The 14,866-nt window shown below is 33.1% G+C and overlaps 1 protein-coding gene across 15 annotated transcripts in view; it reads right to left on the reverse strand.

Moving 5' to 3' along the window:
- The window catches only part of NOL4 (nucleolar protein 4), a 380,536-nt gene that overhangs the window by 283,073 nt on the left and 82,597 nt on the right, over positions 1–14,866 (reverse strand). The window lies entirely within an intron of this gene.

Genomic DNA, 14,866 nt, shown 5'->3' on the forward strand with positions numbered 1-14,866 from the left:
ATAGAATATTTGTTCACTTGAAAATGTATTCTTAAAAATACTTTTTCATATTTCAGAAAGATAAAGATTTCCTTAGAATTTGTTTATAAACACGGAAACACTCTTTCTCATTAGTGATAATGATGCAAAACATGAAGAATAGATATTAGTCTTGATCCCTCTGAACTAAGCACTAAAAAAACACAACTTCCATGTGATCAACCACATATTAAATATACTGCTCACTACAAAAAATAAATATGCAAAGGATGAACTAGAACATGGCCATATTGAACCTTATAAACTAACGACCTAACATTATTTATCAAGTAAATAATTATGAGGCATGTATTTCTTAGAAATATTATTTTCTATGAATTTAGACTTGTTTTCTTATGTTTATATAATGTTATACTTTTCACTGAGCTTTTACTGAGCCAGTATTTTAGCAAATGGTTAAAACAGATTTTCCAGTAACCTTTTGATGAATTGGTTGACTGCTATAGAGATGAAATGAATTGTCATTGTTACACAGCAGGGGACAAAGTAAAATGCTGGAGGCAAAACACGAATTTCCCAAGTACTGGTCTATTTCTGCATATTTAATGAACCATGAGTGGCTTATCCAATAGACAAATAATAAAAATGCTAAGGGGCCAGGGAAAGCAGATTTTATATATATAATATGCAGAAAATATATAATGTATATAAATTTTTTTTTCAAAAAACCCAAAGCATCAAAACGTCATCATAGAAAAAGTCAGTGCTTGTTAAACTTTCTTCAACTTGAGTCATGGAAAAGATTTGTTATTGTTTTATTTTTTAACTGTGAATTGAGAGAGAAGGAGGAAACTAACTAGGCAAATAGGGGAAAGAGTCCTTAGCAGACTTTCTACTCTAACAGCCTGGATGATCAGGCTGCAGACAGAGAGAAGGAGGCAAGTTCCAGCACAAAGAGGGAGACTTCTGTGTAATTAGCAACTTTCACATTCATACAGTGGGTCCCAGTAAGCACTGTGGGCCTTAATAAGCATATTCTTTTCCTTTTTGGGACATACTCAGATAAGGAAGCTAGAAGTTTGTACAGGGGTGATGCCTACAGCTGCACTGATAGAAAGAACTACCTTTGGCTTAGCATGTCCACCATGAGGGTTCTGCACCCTGCTTAGCACGTGCAAATTGAAAAAAAGAAGCAACATGGACTAACTCAGGCTAAGGACCTGCCTCGGTAATAAAAGTTTGGGGTGGGGAGTGCTAGAGGTCACACCCTATGCAAATGACACATTTTAGTCCTAAAAGGTTTTCTGTGCCCTATATAGATGAGATACTCCCTCCCCACTAACTTGCTTATAAAAACCCTTGCATTTCCCAGCAGAACAGCAACACTTTTTCAGGAACCCTTTCTGCAGCAGAGAGCTGTTCTCTTTCTTTTGCCTATGAAATTTCTGCTCAAACCTCACCCTTGGTGTATCTGCATTCTTGATTTCCTCAGCCGTGGAGACAAAGAACTTGGGTTTCACCCCAGATATCAAGGCCATTTCAGAATTAGCTATGGTTTAGGAGTGGGGGAATTGTGGCAAAAGGTAAATTTTTCATAACTTACCACTTCTAAAGGCCTTAATTCATTTGTGTATTGGGAAACAATGATAGCGTTTTCAGTGGAAATATTACATTCTAAGTCCATTAGGACTGGAATCCATCAGTAATACAGAAAATAATCGATTAAATTATTGCCATAAATTAGAAGTAGAAATAACCTTTACTATCCAAAAAGTACAGTAATACTTCTACATAAAAGTAATTTAACTACAGTATCTTTTGATGGACAGAACAATAAAATCAGCCTCTGGAGCAAAAATAGCACAACATTAGTAATCTAGTGATAAATTTATCCACTTGCAGAAAGGTCAATGATCAAGTTCAGCTTGATCTTCCATTTGTAGGTTATAAAAAAAGACAAGGAAACTCTTGGGAATACATTCCTGAAAAATCCATGGACAGCTATAATTCTCTACTTTGCCAATGTCCTGCCTTTCTGAAGAAGAAAAAAAAATGGTACTTTAAAAAGCCCTACAACTATAAGGCCAAATACTGGCAGTTCCTATATATTATTAGCCTTCACCTTAACACAATGTAGTTAAGGTAACCATGTGAGTTATCAAAAAATCTGAAATTTTAAAAGCAACCACAAGCAAACCAATTTGCAAAACTCATCTTGTAAATTCAATAATATATAATAATAAAGTTTTCTTACATTTTCTTTTTTAATATCAGAGTCTCCAGAAATAAGTTACCTTTCCAACTTGGATCTGAAGTAATACAAAGTAAGAACAATGGAAGAAGTTAATCCAAAATATTTAATAACAAATAATTGATTTGCTCTATTTTTTCAGAATATATATCATAAGTATGTAATGCAAGTTTATCTCCTTAACTCAAGCCATAAAATAGGGCAAATTAAGGTAATAACTAATAACAGAAAATAATTTTAAAACATGGGGAATTTGACCATGTCTTCTTTTCTCAGTCCCAAGTATCCTTCCTCTTTAATTGCAATATTTCATTTCTAAGGTATTCAATAAAAAGGCTAACTATTCAGTTTGTATTATATACACACCTGCAAATCTTTGGTCCCTGAAGTGGTGGAGAGTTGACAATTCTCAAAATTAAGATTCTTATTAATTACATGACAATTATTTGTTTTGGCTGCATTACCCAGAAGAAAATGTCATCAAGCAATCTATGTCTGATTGTTTTCCATTAATTGAGTATTTAGTAAATGATTATGCTGAATCAGAACTTTACATGAGTTTCATAATTTAATCCTCACAACAATCCCACAAATAGATTACCATGATCACTACCATGGTCACTGTTTAACAGATGACAGAGCTAAGCTTCAGAAAGGTTGTGTATTTTGCCAATTATGTACAAGAGACAAGACTGGCTATCATGGTTTCAAAGCCTATCACTTTAATCACTGTTTTATAGCCACTCCCAGTTATCAATATTAACAAAGATAGAGACTGTTTCATCCATAAAGAGCTGGGATATTAACCTCACAGCATAGGTTAATTATTCTAAAATGTTTATAATGCTTCCTGGTGTGAAGTTCTTTATAAGTATAAAATGCTCTAATCAGTTTGCAGCGACCTTTCTAAATACAAGGGTCAACCAGGCACTCTGTACCTTGTCTCAGGTTACAAAGTTCCACAAGAACAATTCAGACTATGGAGTAACAACACAGTGCTCTGCCTGGAAAAAATCAACAGGCCATCTGTTCCATTCCAGCAAAACCGGTAACTAAAATGATGGCTTTGTGACAATGCTATAATATTTTAGCAGCCAGTCAGTAAATGCATTGGACTTCCACTTTTAATGGAATTTATGAGAGGAATGTAAATAACTGCCTATTCCTAAAGGAACAAGACATTTAATTGTAAGAAGAAATTCACCAGCAGAGAAGCCATTCTCGGTCTAAGATTTGAAGCTAATGTGCGAGCTGAAATAGAGACATCAAGTGACATTCACAAATCATGAGTAGTAACAATCACTTTATAAAAATAAGCTAATCAAAAGATTTATCAACCAAAATTATACAATTTTAACCTAAATTCTCTAGTGTAATAAAAAATGGTTAGTGTTTCTACATATCAGCAGTTTGAAAATATAATTTGGTACTTTGGTATATTGTGCTCCTTTTCAGATATTGAGCTTTAGAGCAAAAAGTCATATAATTATACTCATTTTTGAAATCACCTTTCTCCACCTTTTGTTTTAAAAATGAATCTAGAGAATAGCAATGATATCTTTATTTTGCGTGAATAAATATATAAACACCGTAGCTTTTGCCAAATATCAAACTGTACCCTCCTAAAAGAATTTGCCCTTGGGGCCAAACTTCTGGCATTTTCTCTTATGAATATCTTGGGGATCATGGATGAAGAATAAATTAGAAATAATCTGCCAGTGAAATTTGTTTATCTTACTATATTTGAGAAAAATTGTATCACAAACCCTCTGCCACACATATATATATAACTGGATAATTAAGATATAGAAAATTTATTTGTAAAACATAAAATTAAAATTAAATTGAACAAAGCCTATAAATCCAAATGTTATTAAAAGCCCAAATGTCATGATTCATAAATATATAGGCAACAAACCTCCAGAGAGTTCTCTGAGGAAAAGAAATCTAGACTCTATGCACATTTCCAATTCAAGGAACATCTCTCTGTCTTTTTCTGTTTTATATATTGTATATCTTTGCATACATCTCAAGAGAGAAGTTTAGACCTTAAAAAGATGTGCAACCACTGTCATATATGGGGCCAAGTGGAATATAATGTGGTAACTTACATATAGCCATGGTTCTGGTATTTTTCTAGATATGCTACAAAATTGCAATGCGCAGAAACTAATTTTCTTTTCTATTAAAATAGCTTTTTTTAAAACCCATTTGTGCATGAGAAAGGACTAGCAGTGTACATCACTATACTACTACAGAAGAAATAATTAATTTGTAGATATGTGTAAGGAAACAGTCTTTCAAATAAAGATTTTTTCGACTACACATTTATTTATTCAAGAAATATCTATTGAAAGCATAGGCACCATAATTATCCCTGAATACTACTCAATATGGTTCTACAGCACTAATGTGCCTGGATATATAAAAATATTGGAATTATCTATTGGTAACTGATTAGTTTCAAAGCAGCTCTGAAAAAGACTTTGATCAGGACTCAACAAGAAAACTCTCAGATAAAATATTCACGTCTAGCAAGAATCAGTTAGATGGATAGACATACTGCCCTGCCTAAACAAATTTGCATTCACCGTATCTCTTAAGAAGTTTGCTTCAGAATTCTAACTATTCATCTATCTATAGATAGAGTATCTAACTGACATGTGAGTATTTGTTAAAGACCAACAGAATTCCTGTGCCTAAACGATGTTTCTGATAGCAAAACCAGGAAACTGCCAGATTTGCATAGTCACTCCCAAATCCTCATGCGCCCTGATGGAGGATTCTCATATTTTCTTTGAGTTCCTATCAATCCTGCAGTACTGCTTGTTTTGTTCAACTCTGGTAATATTAGAATTACTCCAATGTGCCATTTGTAGAGAAGCACAGCTCACATTTTCTTTTTCTCCCTTCTTCTCTGATCATGTTCTCCCTTCAGTTTTCACACCCATTCAATGACCCTTGCCTCTTTACCTAGTTGAGAAGAGTGATTTACCTGAGTCAGGAGTATCTGAGTTGATTTTAAACAGGATTAAGTTTGCTAGATAAAATATAAGACACCCAATTCAGTTTGAATTCTAGATAAACATACAATACTGGAGCCAAACATATTTTAAAAACTATTGTTTATCTGAAATCAAATACAGCTGGTCACCCTGTGTTTTCTTTGTTCAATCTAGCAACCTTAAAGAGTATATTTATCTAATAGGAATGAAAACATGGGTTTGAGTCAGAAGGTAATTTTAACTTCAGAACAAATTGTTATGACAGGAAAATCTAAGAATATACCAAGAGCAGAATTGATAGGGTGTGTGGAAACGATTATTGGGCAGTCTTTAGGCAGCTTGAAATCATAGTACCCATTTAAAGCAAGTCTTTCCAACATTCAGAGCAGGTAAATACATTTTACATCATAACTAGCACATACACACATTCATAAAATCAAACTGATCATTTCTATTTGCTTCTCTATTTCATGTTTTAAAAATGATCACAGCCCACTAAATTAACTTGATGAGTCACAAAAGGATCATGATATCTAATGAATAATAAAACACTGGTGTAAAGCAGAGGAATGCACTTCGTCCATCCAAAGTTAGTTTGTGGTGCTCAGACTTTGATGGGTATGTGATCAAATTTAAAATAAAGGTTGGCAAATCTTAAGAAGGCAGGCAGGAGTATTTTCAGATGGTTCAAATCAGTTTTTCAAAAAGATAAAAACAATTTGGAGATTTGAGGCAAATGCATTTAACACAGAATAAAAGAAATGAAAAGTGAATGTGGTACAGAGGTAGGAAGCCAGTATTCTCCAAAGATAGGAAAATGGTACAAGTGCTAGACCAGAGGCAAAAGCAGCTTAAAAGAAGGCAAAGCGTTTTACTATATGATATAAAGAAACTAGAGGAGGAAAACATATACAGGTAGCAGCATTCTAGGGCAGCAGCAGATGGATTTGGTACTACATCGGTATACATTAGTAGATTGAAGTATAATCAAGCAGGAAATAGAATGTGGTTTATGTTAAATTATAATTAATTTTCACTGGAAACTTTTATTTGCCTTACTGATTATATTTCAAAGTCAGATATATTGATTTTCACAAAAGAGCTTTATTTTAGCTTTTTACAATAACTAACATCTTTTTTTTTTAGACAGAGTCTCACTCTGTTGCACGGGCTGGAATGCAAGGGTGCACTCTCGGCTCACAGCAAACTCTGCCTCCTGGGTTCAAGTGATTCTCCTGTCTCAGCCTCCCAAGTAGCTGGGATTATATGTGTGTGCCACCACGCCTGGCTAATTTTTGTATTTTTAAGTAGAGATGGGGTTTCACCATGTTGGTCAGTCTAGTCTCAAACCCCTGACCTCATGATCCATCCACCTCAGCCTCCCAAAGTGATGGGATTACAGGCATGAGCCACTTCTCCTGGCTAATTAACATCTTTAATTAATTTCGAACTTTATTTTACAATATTTAAAATAGCCATTTATTGAGTAAATTAAACCATTTCAAAAAAGAGATAGTCAAACTGAAGATGTATCCCTAAACTTGTGGGTGCTATTTTTGTGTCACTTCTTTCTATTTTATTTTACCTGTTTTTTTTTTTATAAGAGACAGGGACTCTGTCACTCAGACTGCAGTGCAATGGCATGATCATGGCTCACTGCAGCCTCAAACTCCTATGCAGGCGATCACCCACCATAGCCTCCTGAGTAGCTAGGACTACAGGAGTGCTCCACCATGCTCAGCTTATTTTTTTGTTTTTGTTTTTTGTAGAGATAGCATCTAGCTACGTTGCTCAGGCTGGTCTCAAACTCCTGGCCTCAAGCAATCCTCCCATCTTAGCCTCCCAAAGCACTGAGATCACAGGCATGAGCCACCACATCCAGCTGTGTTATTTCTCATGATTGAATATTTGGCTTCTAAGGAAAACATTGCCATAACAGAGAATCCTTATACTAGATGAAAAAAATAAGCACATGGCCAATGAAAAAGATCTTCATACATGTTCACTAATAGTAAAATAATCACTAAATATTGTATTAAGATAACTCAGGAAAGTAAATGTTTATAGAATTACTTGTGACATGAAGAACTATATTAAAATACACAATTACTTACATGGAGTGTGGAAAACCACTTACTGTCTTAATTTTTCCTGAAGAGCATGTGTAATATGGTACATTTATATTTACTTTGGGGCTTGGGCGAGAACCACAAATAGAATGCCACTTTCCTGGTCTAGAGTTCATTGGCATGTTCAAACCCTCCTAGGCTTCTGTTGCAACTCTCCTTGTTAAAGTTTACCTTTCTTACACACTACTGTTCAGTGGGGAGCCAGCAATTCTTTTTGAACACATATCCAAGAATACAGCTGCTGTGGCCACTCAAAGCAGGCAATAATTAATCATCTTAGAGAGACAGAGAAAGACGGCGAAGTCTTCACTTTACTCTGCTAGGGTCTCTAGCAAGTTTCGTATCCTTCATGTATCTATGCAGGCAAAGTGCAGAGACTGTAAGATGATGACAGTGCACCATGGTTGCAGAATTAGTTGTCTGAATTATTGAATTGCTCAACAACTGGCAAGTAAGAAACACATTTTTCAAAGGTGCCAAGTAGAGAACTGGCTATGTGGTTTCCTTTATAAAAATGTCTTTCAGCTGGGAGTGTTTACTGTGCTCATCAGGTGACCTTTACAAATAGAGAACAAGGACGCATCTTGGTTATCACAGTATCTGGGGATTGGTGAAGCTGAAACTTAACATATTATGGGATATTAAAAGGCCTGGAGCACTTTGGGCAATGCCACCTGTCTGCCCCCAAGGCCTATATGGCCCAATTGAGAAATATTGCTTTAGACTATACAAATGATTAGATACTAATGAATATATCTAATCAAATATATCATGTCTATATATTATCTACTGATGAGAAAAAGCACAGAAAGATAGAAATTTCTTGTTCCAAATTCTAAATTCTCAGAAGAAGCAACTAGGTTACTGACTCAGTTTCTTTTGGAATTCATCCATAACCAAGAACCTCAAATACAGCTGAGGAAAGTGTTCATTATGACAGGACATTCCCAGGAAATTGAGGGTGGAGGGGAAAATGGGGAGAACAGATAAACAGATAAAATAGGTAAAAGCTGGCTCTTTACTCATCATAATACAGCTAAGTCTGCTGTTCATAAAGCTAGTGAATAATATTCTCGAATTTATGAGAAAACCATGAAGACACGGGTGGGTGTTATCCATCGGTCACTAAGGAGTATTGTGGACATGAAAAAAAAGTAGGCTTTTCATTACCTGGTTAATAGGAGATGAAAGCAATTTACAACACCTGTTATTCTAAAAACAACTCCATATTATAAAGAAAAACCCATCTATTCACCACATTATTATGGTATCTATAGTGTTTGAAGCAATTATTATGTTAAAGCCTTTATATATATTATTTATAGCCCTAAAAACAACCCTGCAAAATAATAACATGCCAACATCACACATGTAGAACTTACACTATCAAGATTTAAAATCAAGTCTAGCTGGCATCAAAGCTGGACCATTCCATCTCCACAATCTCATGCCAGTGTTTCATGTCTTACATCTCCTTGCTATTACACTCTATGCAAATTCGTTACCTATACAGTTATTTATACAGATGCATACATGCAGACACTTTAAGGAATTTGGTTATTTTATTTTTTTTACACTAGCAGAGTAGCAAGGAAAACAAACCTCTTGATCTGAGTGAGAATCACCCACTAGGAGGCATTAACCAGCTTACTTTTCAAAGCGCATTGGCTCCTTTTCACCACTAGGGAGCACTAAAGTAGCAATTTACTAGGCTAGCATAAAGAGCTAATGAAGTTTCTCCAAAAGGTAAATTGTATTTCAAAGAATATTCACTGGGATATAATAATTTAATATGAAAATTATTGATGATGTGGTGTGTGACATTAGTTGATGATAAACTTGTTTGGATAAGCTCTTACATCATTTGATTGACTCCACTACCAAGAAGACAGCTTTTGAATCTTACAGATTTGCACTATTACTCTGGCCACTGCAATGAGCAACTACATCTATATGAGATATAATTCAATTTTAATGAACGGTAGTACACTATTCTTTTGTTTTAGGATTACTAGTTAATAAATTAGATTGTTGTGCTACTGTGTTTCCTTCTGAGATGTTGTACACATCTGACAGTAATCTGAATAAAGTTCATTAGCTATAGTTAATATTTAGAAATCACTTGTGTAAAGTCTATACATGTTTGTGTGAATATGGGGTGTATGTGTGTAACTGATGAATAAACCAATGTGAAAAGTAATGTGTTTATATTCTACCTCAAAGATGATACTATTATTTGATGGAACAGCAAAGATTTCCCTGAAAAGCAAATGGGAAGCACCTATGTTAAATATATCTCTCTATATATATCTATATCTATATCTAGATATATAGATAGATATTTTATATATCTAGATATATAGATAGATATTTTATATATCTAGATATAAAATATCTAGATATATAGATAGATATTTTATATATCTAGATATAAAATATCTAGATATATCTATATAGCTATAGACAGATCTATATCTCCTATATTTATATCTATATAGATATATATATCCATCTATCTATATATACACATATATCTATGTAGATGTATATCTATAATATAGACATATATAGATAGATTTATATCTATAATATAGACATATATCTATATAGATATATACATGTATGTCTATAATATAGATAGATACATCTATAGATAGATATATCTATATGTCTATATATCTATACTACACATTATGTATATACATGAATATAGATCTATATATCTATACATAATATATATATAGATATAGATATTTACAGCTCGTTCTCTCTAAATACATAAGGATATATATAGATCTACATCTTTGTATAATTATATCTATATAGATATATATCTAAACATATCTATAGATACATGTCTATATTATAGATATACATCTATATAGATATTTGTGTATATATAGAGAAATAGATGGATATATATACATAGAAGATATAGATCTGTCTATAGCTATGCAAATGTATGTAGATATTTTATATCTATGTATAGAAGCAAAATAACCTAAAAAAAATATTGTAAAATATCTCTGTTTGAGTGCTGTTTTATATCTATAAACTCTCTAAGGTAAACTGGCTATAAAATATGATTTTAGATCACAGATTTATTGAATAACAGTGTCAATTATTAATGAGTTCAATAATAGTTTAAAATGAACTATTTGGTAGACAAAGTCTACCAAAAATTTGAATTTGCAATAGTTCATTTTAAATTTTTTCTGTCTCTGTTAGACATCCAGAGCAGTAGTTTATTTAAGGTGCTCTAGTTTGTAATAATAAAAAGGGGAAAAACAATGCATCTGCATAAAATAGGCAGGAACCTATATTTGTTTGTGGTATTATTTTTCCTTAATTTTCTTTCTACATTAAAGAAGTTGGCTTACAGACATAAAATTAAATTCTAAGCCTAATCGAGATTTTCTTCACCCCTTTGCTTCAAAGACAACCTATACTTGCACTCAGATCTGTGGCGAGACAGGGAAAAATTCACAATAGTAAAAAGAAGTGAAAGAGACTCAAACACACAGTATTTTTATATTCTATGAGTGAAGCATGCCTAATCTTTTTTTTTGAAAAATGTATTTAATTCTCAGAGCTTTTCATGTAATAATATTCATTTATTTCAAAATATACTCTAACCTTTTAAAATATTTTGAATAGATATAGTTCCCTCTTTTTGAAAATAAATATTTTTATGGAGTTTTTTGAGACTTATTCCTCATCTTTATGACACAGTTCTTAATTTTTGACCATCAAACACATACTAAAGGCTATTAGGTATGATACCACACAGGGATCAGGTGCAATGGCTCATGCCTGTAATCACAGCACTTTGGGAGGCCAAGGTGGGTGAATCACCTGAGGTCAGGAGTTCGAGACCAGCCTGATCAACATGGTGAAATCTCGTCTCTACTAAAAATACGTAAAATTACCCAGGCATGGTGGTGCATGCCTATAATTCAAGCAATTTGGGAGGCTGAGGCAGGAGAATCACTTGAACCCCGGAGGCAGAGGTTGCAGTGAGCTGATATCACACCATAGTTCTCCAACCGGGGGAACAAGAGCACAACTCTGCCACAAAAAAAAAAAAAAAAAAAAAAAAAAATCAGGAAAGTTCGATGCTAATTGGGAAGTCAATAGATTACTCTATGTCAATGACTCACATTTTCTTTCTACTTCACTCTTGGCTTGATTTAAATTCAGCTAGAGTTGAGAGACAGAAACAAGTATGTTAAATGATCATATACAGTATTAATGACTCCTAGAAGCTTAATTAATTTTCTACATTCTCTTGTATAATAATATTTCAATTTTATATAAAGATACAGGGGTCAATGGTTTAACTCAAATAGATTGAGTTCTAATTTTAAAACTTGCGGCACTACGACACAGAAGGAAAATGTGTTTGGAACCCAAAGCCTTCCTGGCACTAATCACAAAAGTATATAGATAAATCCCTATTTCAACACTGTCAAGATCTGCACACTCTACAAACCCTGTCTTATATAATTATATAATATATGTGAGCGAACTGTGGCCTATGCACAAAGAGGTTAAATGAATTGCTCAGACCTCTTGAATTTTACTCCAGTGCTATTTTTCCACAATATAATGGCTGCAAATTTGGTTCATTAGTCTCATTATAAGTTGACAAAAATTCTGGGAATTTTTATATAACAAACTAGCAGAAACTGGTACTAGCTTAGAATATTCTAGTTAGTAATAAAGACAGTGAACCAATAGGTATTTATAAAAAGCACTAGGCAAAAAAATAATAATAATGCTAACTAGAATTTTAAGGCTAAGTGTCCTAGATGTGATAGAATAAAGATTTTCTTTGTTAATCTTTAGAGTAGGGCCATAGAGATTCTACATGAATATGTTACTGTTCTATACTCTGAAAAGGAATATTCCATTCATATTAAAATATTGTTTTTTAAAAAAGATTCAATTTTATTTTTTTTCCAGAAAATTGATTTGAAATAGTTTACCAGATTTAATCGTGGAAAACAAATGTAGGCAGGAGAGCTCCTAAACACAGGAACTCTGGCCTTTCGTCATGCTTTCTTTAAACCCAAATGGCGAACTTCCAGGGATAGTGACATCTACAGGATGTACCAAAAAAAGCATGCATGAAAATTATTACTATTGCTATCTACCAACAAAGAGGCATCAGAGCAGGCATAGGAAATTAGATCCGTAATTATACTTAGGGTAAATGATAGAGCTCTGTTAATTTTGCTGCCTGTCCTTCTACATGGAACATGAATAGTGACTGGATAAAGATGGAGAGAAATAACACCATTCACAAGTTTACTATATGCTGAGCACTTTACACATAGTAACTCATTCATTTTAGCACACAATGTATATCATTATCCACCATATAAAGAAAAAGAGTAAATAATTTGCCAAAAATGGTACAGATACAAAATGAGTGTTAGATTAGAAATCTGAAACTGTGTCTGGCTTCCAGCCTATTTCCTTTTAGCTATAGCATATGTTCTCCACTCCTGGCTTGAATGTAATTATTGGCAGTTTTATATATATGAGTAATACATGTAAGTTTACAATATCACACTATAAGTTGTGTGTGTATATGTGTGTATACACAGATATATGCAGACTGTTTTCTCTATTGATAACACTGACTTTCCCTCTTAGTTCTTGGATTTCCACCAGTTAGTCTTATTTTACACGTAGCAAGAAAGAGTTTTGAAACTTAACCCTTTGATTAGACCCTAATTTAAGAAATGTGTCTGAACTCACTTACCCTATAATATAATATAATTGATAAAGGAAAACCAGAAAACAGTGATGTATTCATGGAAGGTAAAGTTTTGGCAGAATTTGAGAAGAGTTAAACACTGAAAGACAAAACACAATCCAGTTATTTTTATAATGTCACATCATTAATTTTGAGGTGACTTTCCAAACTGCTAACCACATCTGCATTCAATTTTTAGTAAAAGGACATATTTTAAGTTCAAACATGAGTAATACTGAATAGTCCATACCTCTTCTCCATTTTGTTCATGTAGATAACAAAGAGTTGACTACAGACAAATACGTTGAAAGAAACACATTCAATATACCAGTAACAGTTACTATGTACACAGATACAAATGCAGAAAAAAGACCTAACAGATATCATAATTCAATAATGATTGAAAAAATAATTCTGATAGCCTTTACATATTCCTAAAATGTGTCATTTTGTGTGGATTTTCAAGAGCTCATGAGTAATAAAATACATATCTCCAATTTTATCTAAATTCAAATCAGATTGCAATAAAGTTTAAGTTGTATAAATGCCTAGATATTTCAAGGAATGATATACTGCAGATAGAAAAACCAAATGCATTCAAAAGTTAATCCAATATTAAAGGACCACCATTTCCTGCAGAGTGAAAACATGGAAAGATTTGCAAAAAGGCAAAGTAAATAAAATGACCACTAGATCTATTGATAATATTGTTAAGACAATATGAAACACTTTAATGATTAGTTGTATAAGTATGGTTTCTTGGCCATGTAGTTAAAAGGAGAAAAAGAAGGTCAATAAACATAATCATCATGCATGCTCTTTAAGCTAATGTTTAAGAATTAGAAAGAGATCTTAAACTTAATGGGAACCATTATAATTGCGATAGTCATCTAGCTAATCTTACTACCTATGTCTAGCCAAATTCAGCATTATTATTAAGAATTAAAGTCTGGCCCAATAGTCTATAGCCTTAATAGCACTAAACCATTCTATTTCAAATTACATTTTAGCTTTATGCGCCATTAATTGAACACTTACATCAAATTTTAGCATTAGACTTAAATTCATTGTAGAGTCATATGCACAGTTTCACCGGCATTGCAAGCAGTTCTGTATTTTGTTTCTTTCCTACAATAAATTATTATTGCATAAAAAGGAAATGTTTCTCAATTAAAATTCAATTGAGAGAGATCAAAGGAAAAAAGTTTAGGCCACAAAGAACCTTCATGGCATTAGGAAAAGGTGACAACATTTTAGACGTGCAAATAAAAAACTTGGGAAAGGAGAGGATATTCAATAGGACATTCTCAAGAGGGATTAGATGAGGTTTCAGATTCTGTGTATACTTTCAGAGTTGGTATCCCTACCCCAAAATGTAGAAAATGTCTTCCTAATTTTAATTCAAAACTGTGTATACTGGAAACATGTTTACCAATTTATTGCAAGTGTTTAGCATGCATAATGGCAATGGATCAGATTCTCTACACTTTATTTAACAAAACACGGGGCGAGTGATTTGGTTTTAAATCATTGACTCATTCTATATTTTGATTAAAGGTCTATAATAAATGCATTTTAAAAATTAAATTATTTTGAATTGCTTTTGGCACCTAAACCGATTTGGCTGCCACACTACTATTGACAATGAAATCACTTGATTTTTGCTTGTTGCTTTGTTTTTTGTTTTTATTCATTTATGCAGTTGAAATTATGCGTCCCTAGCAAAGTCCTTTTACAA

This window comes from Callithrix jacchus, chromosome 13 (assembly GCF_049354715.1).
Source record: "Callithrix jacchus isolate 240 chromosome 13, calJac240_pri, whole genome shotgun sequence".
NCBI classification, from domain to species: Eukaryota; Metazoa; Chordata; class Mammalia; order Primates; family Cebidae; genus Callithrix; species Callithrix jacchus.